At 34.1% G+C, this 13,725-nt stretch overlaps 1 protein-coding gene and 1 pseudogene across 1 annotated transcript in view; both read right to left on the bottom strand.

Annotated features, from left to right (window-relative positions):
* Window positions 1-13,725, bottom strand: part of IKZF3 (IKAROS family zinc finger 3) — an 83,412-nt gene that overhangs the window by 67,611 nt on the left and 2,076 nt on the right. The window lies entirely within an intron of this gene.
* Window positions 5,813-6,583, bottom strand: LOC148107957 (ATP synthase F(0) complex subunit j, mitochondrial pseudogene; annotated as a pseudogene).

The raw sequence follows: 13,725 nt of genomic DNA, 5'->3' as shown, positions 1-13,725 counted from the left end.
CTATTGCTTGGGATACCACTGCAAAACTATTTCTTTAAAAACAAACATTAAAACTCTGGATCAGGAAAAAAGTAAATCAAACCACATATAAAAATTAAATATCAAGCAAAGTTTTAAAGATACTATACCAGGAAACAACAACGACCATCTTCTACCAATATTTCCAAAATTCCTACAATTGGAATTTCAGGAAAAAGTTGTGGTTTCCAGTAATGCAGTAATCAAAGATATAAAGCACTGAGACAGCACCTTTTGTACTCTTGAAACATTAATGTGACGTTTTGGAAGGTAAAAAAACAAAACAAAAACACCACATGACGCCAAACATCCAGATACAATATTTTAAAAATATACTTATATGTATGTGTACAAATACATACTTAGCATCATATTACCATTAGGATTTTTTGCTATCATTAGATAAAACTATTTTTCTTATCTCATTTAAAAGCCAAAATTATAATCTAGCAGAAAACCCTAGCAAACACTCTTTTCCTAACATTTGCCCTCTTGCCCTTCCCACAACTAAATAACTAATCCTCTGATATGTTTTAATTAAATCGTCAGTGTTTTCCATTGACACCTTATGTCTTAAATAACAAATCTTATAAAAAGTGTAACTATTCTATTACTGAGATAGCTGACAAATGTATTGGACTGGAAAAATTTCCAAGTACTCCAGAATTTCAAAGCTTTACTAGCAATCCCAAATTGTTTTCTACCAGTATTGAAAACCAGCCTTCATCATATGTTTACTGAGAGATGACAATTTCAAATTTGTTTTTATTCCTTCAGATTCTCTTTTCATTGACAAAGGCAAAGGCAAAGATGCCTTTCATTTTTTTAAATTATTTTTATTTTTTGAAGATTTTATTTATTTATTTGACAGAGAGAGAGACAGCCAGCAAGAGAGGGAACACAAGCAGGGGGAGTGGGAGAGGAAGAAGCAGGCTCCCAGCAGAAAAGCCTGATATGGGGCTCGATCCCAGGACTCTGGGATCACACCCTGAGCTGAAGGCGGATGCTTCAAGAATGAGCCACCCAGTGTCCCCAAAGATGCCTTTTAAAACAATTTCACTAGTTAGAATTTTTTGTTAAGATACTGAGATTTTTCTCAGAGATTCTAGCATTTTATGCACTGCTAAATGAAAGGGGGGAGATTACAAATACAATTTGAACTTGGAAATGGCAGCCGTCTGGTTAATCGAGAGTTCATCAAAGTTCACGGTTGAAGGTTTTTACCTCTTAGCTCTAATATAAACTATCTACAAACAAAACCAAGTATTTACATTGGCAACAAAATTTGTAATCATATTTTAACTCAAATGGTTGTAAACTTGCCTTGATTTTAATACTATAATAAGTAATTATCATTCAATTAAGAATGCCATCTAACAAAATTCTGTTCTTAGTTTCAGAAATCTGATTTCTATTCACTGGTCTGTTTTCCCAGTAGAAAGTGTAACTGCTAAAGAAGAGCAAAATATTAAATCTTAGAAAAACTCCTGTACTGAATTTGCCAGCTGCTAGTGGCACTGGTGCCTGACAGCTGCCAGAAAGCTGTCTCTCAGTGTAGACACTCCTTTTTATCTTCCTAACGGTAAACTGACTCTCCTATCCCCATGCCTCTTTTTTAAAAAATATTTTCTCTTATATAAAATGTTCGCTTTTACTTTTTTACTAAAACGTTTGGAAATTGAGTCACTGACTACAAAAATGTGTTCAATCCCAACAGTAACAGTCAGTACTGTTAATGTGGCAATGCAACAGAAGTATGAACTAGTATTTCTGAAAGGTCTTTCACCAGTTCTCTTAATACTACCACTTAAAATCATTCCTGGAATCTTACCACCACAAGAATAATATAATGTAAAATGTACAATATAATAGTATAACATATAACGAAAAATGACCTCTATAACCAATGAAATTAGAATATCAGAATTGGAGCAGATATCTTAGCTATCTTACCTCTCCTTCCCCTGAATTTCCTCCAATATTCCCCTATTTGGGTTGCACAGCCTGGGCTTAGACACTTCCAATAATACAGAATGTTATTCCTTTCCATTTCAGAAAAACTCTAATGGTTTAAAAAGTTCCTCCTTAAATATAGCTGAACTCAAATTTCCTGAAATCTCCATTTCAGGTCCTAGTACAGCTTTCTGGAAACATACAGGATAAGTTATCATTCAGATGCTACCACTCAGTTCATAACCACGGTGTGAGAGCTTTCTTCTGAACTTGGCTTTGTTTGCTTGCGGCTCCCCAAAAATGTGGCATCAAGCACTTAGTCCAGTAGTGCAAATGAGATTTCATATTATCTCATAGTATTTCTGCAAGATAAACAGGTGCAGTGGCATTTATTATTCTCCCGATTATACAAACAAAATTCAGGACACAAGAAAGACAAAAAACACAGTCACATAATTGTCTAAGGGTGCAATGTCAGAGGCACATTAAGAAGAGAAGAAGGATTCATGTCTTGAACTACACCTTTATTTCAAGGAATTTAAACAATGTTTTAAAATGCTCTCCTATATAGATTATGAACTTTAGAAGTAGGTCAGATATTTCAAACACTTCAGTTGACTATGATTGAGGGGAAAGGAAGATATAAAATGAGAGTAATTCCTCTAACCATGAAATACTTCCTTTCTACATTGGGCTAAGGAAAAGGTTAAGAAATAGCAAGATTACTTTTTCAGGGACACCAGATCAAATACAGTCCACACCACCATTCCAGTTTTTCTTATCTTATTCTTTTTTAAATAAAATATCCTATTTCCCCCCTAGATTAAATGTATAATGAGGAAATTATAGACTGTTGGGAACAGGTCTAAAACAACAAATGCAACATTTAGTGTTATTTTCTTTGAAAGGTCAATCACTATACAATTGTAAAAAAATAAAAACATTTTTATTTTACCATGGATATCACATGCCACCAAACGAACAGCGAAAAGGAAGAATGGGCATTTCATGTCATTGCTACTTAAAAAAAAATGTGCTAAAATGATTGAGTCCAACATATTTCAAGTAAGATTTTCATTTTATAACTGCAAAATGTCTAGTTTCTCTTCTAAAATAACTGGGGTCAAAAACAGAATCATTATTTTGAAGTGGGTAATAAAACTAAAAGTGAAAGCTTAAACAATGAAATTTCTAGAGGAGAATTTTTTATGGTCTTTGAGTAGGCAAAGATTTCTTAAACAGGACGTAAGAGGCACTCAATCCCAAAAGAAAAGAAATTGATATATTTGTCTTAATTACAGTTAAGAATTCTACTTATCAAATAGATTAAGAAAACAAGCAAGTTACAGAATGCGAGAAAAAAACTGCAATACACATCTGACAAAGTACATGTTTCTAAAATATTTTTTAAATGTCTACAAAATCAATAAGAAAAAATACAAACAACTCAACTTAAAAAAATGTACAGAAGACTTACAGAACTTCAGGAAAGAAGATATCCAAATGGCCAATAAACATATGAAAAGGTATTCAACATCATTATTCATTAGGAAAATGCAAATTAAAACCAGAATGAAATACCACTACAGACCCACCAGCATGGCTAAAATTAAAAAGACTGACTGACAATAACAAGTGTTGGCAATATGTGAACAACTGTAACTCTCCAATATTGCTAGCAGGATGGTAAACTGGTCCAACCACTTTGGAAACTATCTGGCAGTATGTATCAAAGCTAATTATATATCTAACCTATGACCCAGAAATGCTAGCCCTAGATCTATATCCAAGAGAAATGAATGTATATGTCCATCAAAAGACATGCATATGAATGTTCATAATACAGACAAACACTGGAAACAATCAAATGTCCAACAGTAGAATAAATATACAAATTGTGGTATATTCATACCTTTTAAAAATAAAAGAAAATAAACTACCAACAAATGTAACAATGTGGGTAAATCTCAAAAGGATGTTGAACCAAAGAAGCCAGACACCAAAAAAAGCACATACTGTATGACTCCATCTATATGGAAATCAAGAACAGGAAAACTGGTCTATGCTGATAGAAGTCTGAATAACGTTTAACTTAGGGCAAAGGGGGCATACCAGTTATAAATGAACACAAGAGAACTTTCTGGGGTGATGCAAATGTTCCATATCTTGATCATGAAAGTGTGTATATAGGTAAAAATTGATCAAGCTATATAATGTAAGACACGTGCACTTCACTGCGTAAGTTATTCTTTAATTTAAAAAAAAAATCTGTTGAACACTCAAACATATTCAAATATTGAAAATCGCAAACCTTAGAATTGCCATTATAGTACGAAATTTCCACTTTTGAAAAAAGTGAATTTCAAGGTTTTCTTATGATTCTTGGTAGAAGAGTACAGATTATACCAACCACCTACTAAATGCGCAGGGTATATCTTAAAACTCCCACAGTGAGGAAATGTATTTATGTGGTATGTGTCCATTAGATATGAAGATACTTTCAATGATAGCTAATACTCCAGTCAAACTTCCCTGAGAATTGAGATTTCAAGATCTGTTTCAACTTTGCTCCTGGAGGTTTTTTTGGGGTGTTGTTGTTGTTGTTGTTGTTGTTGTTGTTGTTGTTTTGTCTTGGGCTACAAATAGTTTAAGTGTCATTCATCTTTGGAAAACAAAAACAAATGAAATTTCTTGATCCACATTTTTCTCCAGCAACAGCCCCACTTATTTCCTCTGTTTCTTTCCTAGCTAAATTTTTGGGGAAAATGGTCTGTATCCACATTTCTACTTCCTCTATTTCCATCCCTCCTTTAACCACTTTAATTTGGGATCCATCCTCACCACTCTGCAGAAACCACTTTTGTTAAGGACACTAGCAAGTTTTATGTTGCTAAAACCAACTTGCACTTTTTCTCCTCACTTTGATTTTTCAGCAACATTCAACATAGCTGACCACCTACTCCTTCATGAAACACTCCCGTCTCTTGAATTCTGTTACACCACACTCTGCTGGTTTTCCTTCTGTCTTGCTGGCTGCTCTTTCTCTTTTGCTGGCTCTTCCTTCTCTACCTGACCACTTAAATTAGATGTTTCTCAGGACTCAATCCTGAGCCCCCTTCTTATGATACATTCTCTCTTTAGGTGATCCCATCCATTTTCATGGCATTAAATATCACCTATGTGCTGAAGACCAAATTTCTATCTCTAACCAAAACTTTTATTTAGAGGAGAGGTTCACCAACCATGACCCTGACCATTAATCTCCATATTAGCACTCTTTTTATTTTCTTCATAGCGCTTACATAATTTTAATTATTTCATTTGCTACTTACTTATTGGGGGCGTGGGGGTCTGTCTTTCTTACCCAACCGTAAATTCAATGGCAGCAAAGCACTGCCTATCTCGTTTACCATCGTATTGCCAATATTTTGCATACATGGCACGTAACAGGCATTCAATATTTTTTAAATGAATAATGAGGATTTCTGATTTTTGGATTAGGTTGTGTTATAAATGTTGTATCACAAGACAAGTAAAAAATAAGTGTTACAAAGCTTTTTGTTATTCAACTATCTTTAAAAATCAGCATTTACTTTTTATAAGATTCTTTTTTTTTTTTTTAGATTTTATTTATTTATTCAACAGACAGTGAGAGAGGGAACAGAAGCAGGGGGAGTTGAAGAGGGAGAAGCAGACTCCCTGCCTGATGCGGGGCTCTACTCCAGGACCCTGAGATCATGACCCGAGCCGAAGGCAGACACTTAACGACTGAGCCATCAGGCCCCCCTAAAATCAGCATTTAAATAAAAAATATATTCTAAATACATAAAGATGATCCGCCACTACTAATCCAACACATGCTATGAGACTGATGATAACCTGCACTGATACTTCTCAAACTGTGGGCAATGTTATAAGACTTTAATGTGCACAAGAATTCCCTAGGAACCTTGTTAAAATGCAGATTCTAATTCAGCACGTCTGGCCTTAAATTCTGCATTTGTAACAATTGCCAGATGTTGCTGATGCTGTTGGTTCACAGACTATATTTAAATTAGCGAGGGTCTAAAGGATCCTTGTAAATGATTTATGAATTAAATAAACAATTTGCTTGACCTCAACTTTGTGTCTAGTACCATGCAAGGTCATTTTCATACACATTATCTTATTTAGGTTGTGGTGGTCTCTTGTAGTATAGTAAACTCAGAGCGGGTTTCACCCTTACCAAGGCCAAGTGTCCCCCTTTTATTTTTTATTTTATTTTATTTTATTTGTTTGCACCTTGTGGTCATATTTACTGACACCACAAAGGAAACAACACGTCTACAAGCGAACAGCAATACTCCATGCTCCCATCTAACAGAGCTTCTGAGATTTACAGCCAGACTGATGGGCCATCTGATGAGTATTCCAAGTAAAACTGGTTAATGATGACCATGAGCAGGTGCAGGACTCAAAGCTTTTAAAGATTTACTTCTTTTATCAGCACTCCTGATTTTATAAATGATGAAGCCCATCAACCCCATTCCTACCCAAATCACCTAGTAAACTTGGGTATAGTAGGGCTTCATGGGGACCCAAACATTTTTAACAAGGCTTCGAAGCATCTCAGCACAGGACCCCCAGCTCAGGCCACCCCAACCCACACAGCCAGTGATCTGGAAAGAAGTGTCCCACTTTTAGAAAAATATTTTATAATACCTCTTTTATCATCATGAATTAAATATCACCTATCCATACATGGAAGATTTTTTCTTTTTTTTTTTTTAAGATTTATTTATTTATTTGAGAAAGAGAGAGGGAGAAAGTATGAGAGGGAGGGACAGGGGAAAGGGAGAGAGAATCCCAAGCAGACTCTGCCCTGAGTGTGAAGCCCAATGGGGGGCTTGATCCCAGGATCCCAAGATCATGACCTGAGCTGAAACCAAGAGACAGAGGCTCAACCGATTGTGCCACCCAGGCACCCCTGTAAGCTTTTAATAAAGCCACATCTGTCATACAAAGGTGAAACATGAAAATAAAATAATCTGCATTTCAATAGGTAAGTATACCAGCACGATTATTCTAGAAAACATAATAATAAGGTAGTCAGATATATATGTAGAATCACCATGAATGCAAGACCTAAAAACACAGAAGGATACAGGTTGCATCAATAATGGCAAAAGAGCCTTGGCTCTTAACATAACAAAGAATCATCTTCTCTACGTTTATATAGTAATTACATTCTTAGACAATTTAGACTGTATTGAAACCACGCAAAAATACTTAATGTTTATACATAAAATGGAGTTAGGTTCTGGCAGTCATTAGACATAAAACATTACTGAGTTTCAAAAAAAGGGAAAAACTCCAACCTGGAATGAAGGATGGCTTCCTAAAAGGGATGACATTTTTGATAGAACATAATGAATAAGGATTTCAATGGGATTGTGTTGCTATTAACAGTGTTGGTGAGTCAGGAGAAGTTGGTTTGGGTTGGAGAGATGAGTTCATTTTTGGACTTCTTGGGTTGAACAGCATTAGAAAAATGGGGAGTTAGGAAAAATAATGCATGTTCAGAGAACACTACGCAGTCCAGAATAACATTAGAGGACAGAGGACACTACTGGCAAGGTATATTGAAGCTACATTGTGGATTTTTTTTAAGATTTTATTTATTCATTTGACAGAGATAAAGACAGCCACTGAGAGAGGGAACACAAGCAGGGGGAGTGGGAGAGGAAGAAGCAGGCCCCCAGCAGAGGAACCTGATGTGGGGCTCCATCCCAGAACACCGGGATCACACCCTGAGCCGAAGGCAGACGCTCAACGATTGAGCCGCCCAGGCGCCCCATACATTGTGGATTTTCTTAAATGCCCTACTAAGAAATCCTTAAAATGGTTTTTTAGTAGGGGAATAACTTGACATTTTAGGAAGATCATTCTGGCAGCAATCCTCAAAATGGATTGAAGGAAGTAAGTCTAGATACAGGGTTACCGGTAGAAAAAAACATGTAACAGTCTGAGTCCATAGTTTTCCAAATGTGTTCTATGGAACTCCAGGGTTTCAGAGGGCTGCCACAGGTGCCACTCTGTGTCAGGAGAAGGGAAGAGCCAAAAGCTAGGTAAGCCTCTCCCTCCTCTCAACTGGAACATCACACTTGCATCTGTCCCACATAAGATTTTTGTATAAAAGGGTATCCTGTTGATAAAAACAAATTTTTGTCCTTTTTTGTGTGTCTCATCCAAATTCTTGTTAATTGTGAGATGCACTATGGAACACCTCAAGGAGTCATCATATAATATCAGTGTCACTATATAGAGTACTAGCTACAAGATATATAAGCATTATATTAATTTTTACTATCAACTTTTTAAACCATTATTTGTCCCATTATACAGAATATGTCTCCATCCCTAAGTTAGATTACCTGTAAAAATTCCCTAGGTTTGCTTGGGTTTGGGACAAATAGGACCACATTAGGTCATTGATGTTTGCAATGGAAAACTGTAGAGTCCTTTGAGAAACTCCAAATTTCTTTTATTAAGATATTCATGGATGCTGTTAGCTAGGCTAACATAGAAACTATATACTGTGTACTCTGGTTTCTCGGTCCTACTAATTCAAATTTGAGGTAGGACTTCTACATACATTATCCTATTTAAATCTTTACAAAAGCCAACACATTTACAGATCTCTGTGTATTATTGTATTCTTTCAGGCTACTTGCAGAGTCAAAACAGCAGGTTACATTTGTAAAAGCCAAGGGCCTATTTTATACTGAAGTATTGTTTACCAAACAAGCTCACAATCTTATTTCTAGAATGCATGAAAAATGTTAAAATGGTGACTCACCCTAATTCTATTACCCATTAATTCTGGGGAATTTTGTTTTTATGGTGGCAAGCAGAAGTGTGTTGGTAGGATGGTCCATAAAGTTTTTTGTCCTACTGAAATGATTCTCAACCAAGAGAGGGAGAGTATCGGTGGCTTACACCAGTTATAAATAATCTCTCTCACCTGGCCCCCTTGAATCCACTGGCATACAAATGCTTTGGACAACTATTTCTTCTAGGCCAATGGGCCAGCTATTTCTCAAGCTTTGAAAGGTACAGCATAACATCTACAGTACCAAAATGAAGTTAGGAAGCTTAGTCTTAACAAAGAAAGTTGTAGAGCCAAAGGGACAGGGATTTAATGTCTAAGTCATAATTTCTACAGAACTTGCTGAACTTTAGACAACACTGACTTCCAGAGACTACTTAGTTAAAAAGCATCTGTTTCTATCTCAGTAATTTTTAAATTTTTTTTGAAGAGGCACTTCATTTCTCAAATGAAATCTTACATAGATTACCGTACATAAAACAGGTAAAGAGGTATCTTAGTAGTATACAATATAGTAAGTTCAAATATATAAGAATTACTGAAAGGTCAAACAATGAGAACAATAAGGCTGTTTTAATAAACAAAAACGAAAAATCTATAGATATAGATGAAACTTGCAGCTTTATATCAGCTTCAAACAAATACATCATTTCTGTGTTTTGTTTTATTTGTCAATATGAAAAGAAATGAAGATGCATATATATAAAAACTGTTACCACTTGCAAGTGTTTCACCTTATTATTTCAGATTAGTTTTTAAACTACTCCCTGAAATTTGAAAGAAGATGGTAAGTAACCTTTGTTTCAAAGTTGAATCACTAAAAATATCTAACAAATCTTTACATTCTTTAATTCTGAACATAAAAATCAGACAAGAAGTAACCCAACCTTAAAATAAGTACTTGAGAAATTTATAATATATAATCATGATGTACCATGCTACACATTCTTACTATTGAGCAGTTGGTTACTACGCCATGGTAAAAGCAGGTTCCAAGCACCTTAGCCTGAGCCTTTATGGGCACTTAGTTAAATAGAGGGAATAGGAGAGTTAATGATGTTCTTACTTAAATAATTTTACATGAGCAAATATGCACAGGAAAAAAAATACGAGTTCAGAACCATAATCTTACTCGTCATATTTATAAAGTGTTTATATGTCAAAGAGTTTCAAAGAGTTAGTAAAAAAAAAAAGTTTTGAGATCAGAGTATAAATTTATACATTGATAATCTTCAATGCATTAAAATTTGGTAAATGATACTCATGAAAGTCAAATGAAATTTAAACCAAGTTAGCCTCTGATGCACGTCTGTGGTACTGTCTAAACCGTATGCAAGCATAAAATCAACTATTAATGAGTATTAGCGAGTGATTTCCTAATTACAGAGATAAAGGCAGAAGATAGCAAAAATGATTAATTGTTAAATATAAAAATTAGTAACTTTCAGTTTTCAGGCTAGAGCTATTATGTATGAACTATGATGTAACTCCACATCTATGAAGTATTTATAGGTTTGTGAGCATGATCTTTTTTTCATATCCACAGACTCTATATGACTACTATTACAGGAAATTATTCTGATGTGCCAAATATTCTGACAAGTTAATAGTCTTTCAAATAGATATCACTTTGCAAGTGAACTGATAGTGCTGTGATAGAGAACTCAAATTAAGTGAAATATGTTGTCAACTTTAAGAATTAAAACATTGTTATAAAGAAATGGTTTATTGTGGAAAGTGCAGTGCTTCACGGAAATAAAGAATGTAGCAAAAATTTTAAACAAATGCAAAAGTTAGAAGGCACTATATTATTTTGCCCAGAGTAGAGCCAATATTGCATTAGAAAAAGATGGTAGGATTCATATTGTTGGATTTAGCCAACATTCCAAACTCTTCTACCAGACCTTTAACAGCACCTCTGACAAATTAGCCAGCAAAATTAACTAGTTTCAATGTCACTATTTTCCTTACTCTTTTTACCCTAAAAGCTGAACAAATAATCAAATGACCAAACACACAGGCAACTCATTTATTAATTTATTCAATTAATATGACCGTAGTCGTACTATGTGCTGAGGAATGGGCTGAGCTACTAGCATATTAACAACCAAAATAAGCAAGAAATCTATTTAAGTAATCTTTAGATAATTAAGAGTTACAAGTAGAAAATATACCTCTATATTGTTTCATCAGTGATGCTATTGAAATATTTTCAGTTTCCCTTATTTTAAAAAAGTTTCCTGTATAAACCCACAAATAATCTGATGTGCCAAAAATTTCAGCTCTAAGAACACACATTAACAAATACCATTTGTGATATGTTGCCAATTCTATTGATAAAAAAAATTCGGGAGGTAAACTGATTTTGAATTTTGACAATGAGTAAAGAGTATTGTTCATAAATGCATTTTATTCTGTTTCATATCCATTATTAAACACCTACTTTTCTTTTATCTCTCCTAAGTGGAACACATATCCACTCTAATACGATATCAACTCCATATTATTTTGATTTACTCTACACTACTTTGGACTCTAAGAACTTTAATTTGGGATGCAGAAAGCAGATTTCAATTAAGGCTGAAAAGATTATCTCATTCAAAATCACTGGGGATTAAAGTATTTTGATAATTACATAATAATAATAATAGTTATACATAGGTCGTATTTAAAATACATATAGTAGAAATATAATTATTGTTTCATTATTTCATCTTTTTTTTAGTGATTCAAAAGACAGAGTCATCCTTATGGTTTTTAATTTTTATAAATATACCAGTCAGTAAAAAGTTGTATTTTTAAAAGGCTAGATAGCAGAGTGATCTCTATGTCCTCGTGATGTTTAGGATCACTTTTCAAAATAATTAATGAATCCTTAGCACAAAAAAAATCATTTATTGAGCACCTACTATAGGCAGGTTTCTGTATTAATCTCTCAGTTCTTCTCGAACGTGGTCTAGAACTATAGTTGGAGTCAGGAGGCAATTAACATTGGATGTCTGATAAAAGATCTATGAATAATCTTTTACTCCTAAATAAGTGAATATATACAGTAAATATATTGACAAGTTTACAATAATGTATTAAAAAGGTATCACTGGAAAGTTGTATGCTAATTTTATGGTATCGTCTATATCTTACTGATTGAGAAAGCAAATTTCTGTTCATATTTGATTCATATTTTAATGGACTAATATGTGATCCTGAAATCTGCCAATATAAAGTTAATAGATAAGATTTTACTTTAGGGATAGTTTAGCCAAAATACCCAATAACATTTTTGTTTTCTTGGCTTTCTTTTTCTGTTATACCGTTTAATTATTTTAAAAATTTCTGAGTTCTATCGAAAAATTGCTAGCATCAAGCTCCTACTCATAAAAATTAATTAAATAAAAGGCATCATAATAAACATAACAAAAATTGTTTTTCAGCACTATTTTCTTAATTGAATGCAACAAACTCTGAGGGTCTTTTATGAACCAAGGACTATTCCTGGCACTGAGCACACAAAAATAAGACATATTCTCAGTCCTCTAGAAGCTTAAAGACAAGTGGGGGAATAAACATTTAAATCAATAAATAATTTCAATACAATTGGCAAAATATGCACAGAAAGGAAAAGGCTCTTAGCTGAGGAGGAGGGAGGTGAGTGACCAGTAGGGTGACTACCAGAAGGCATCAGAGAAGGTCATCAGAAAGAGGGCATCTGCAGAGCCTTCAGGGTGATGATGCCTGAGCAGACTCTTAAAGGATGAACAGGCATGACAAAGTAAAGAATGAACTGAAGACTTTAGTGAAGACATGGAAGTGTGAAATCCCATGTTGGATCATAGGAAGCACAAACAGGAATTTTCTAAAATTATGTTCTATCAGGATCCTGTGGCCTTTCTGTAGTTTGTTCCTTTGAACTTCACCATTTCATCCTTCATATGCTCATAATGGAGGCTAGTAAACACCATTTGGAGGTTATATCTCTGTAAAACTCAACCATCCAGAGCATAGAAAGGGACTTAGAAATGAAAAATGGCTTTCACAAAAGCCATGTGATAAGCTGACATTAAGGAGAAAAAATTTGTTCAATAACCCTGGAATATTTAGTGTAGGGGCATTCAGGTCTGCACAGTTCAAAACCCCTGTGAGAATATATTATAGCATAATAATACATTACCTGATGGTCAGAATAGTAACCCAGGGTTACCAAGATAAAGTTATCTCTTGTGTACCTTGTTTATAAGACAGGGATTGGGTAGTAAATACACTTAGAAAGATCTCTATCCAATATTGTTTAAATAGAAAGGTTTCATACTAGATGAGAAACATGTCAATACCTATGAAATTCGTATTTGTGAACCACCTCATTTCTCAACCATAACAGATAGAAGAACTACTGTTATTACAACACAAATAACAACATTTAGCAACATCAAGAGTCTCTGGATAGAAAATATTTAGGATCACAGATTGTGAGAAAAGAAAAAAGTTATAGCTTCTGATTTATTACGTGTATTAACTTCTCATTTTTATTTGACAAAATTTCAATTTCAAAAGCTTATTTCATCTGACATCTTCACACATAGAAAGTCTCAATAAACGTTTGTTGAAGAATGAATTTAAAAGAGATTTTATATGCTGAAAGAATGACTAACTAAACAGCTTTACATTTCACAATAAACTGTAGCATGTTAATTTAACCACCAAATTAGACAGAAAATAAAGGTATTCCATAAAGTATTCTACTTTCTTATACTGCCAAGAAATGAGAGGTATACACTGCAGTTCAAATCTCTGTCTATTGAGGCCAAAATGTCAAGATAATAAGAAAATATTTTAAATATCAAACACATGGACCAGATTACTCAATCTCAGGTGTCTCTAATGAACTAGAT

Source organism: Ursus americanus, chromosome 23, assembly GCF_024610735.1.
Source record: "Ursus americanus isolate L20-20 chromosome 23, mUrsAme1.1.p, whole genome shotgun sequence".
NCBI classification, from domain to species: domain Eukaryota; kingdom Metazoa; phylum Chordata; class Mammalia; order Carnivora; family Ursidae; genus Ursus; species Ursus americanus.
Note: the sequence above shows the minus strand (reverse complement) of the source record. Positions and strands in the feature narration are given on the sequence as shown.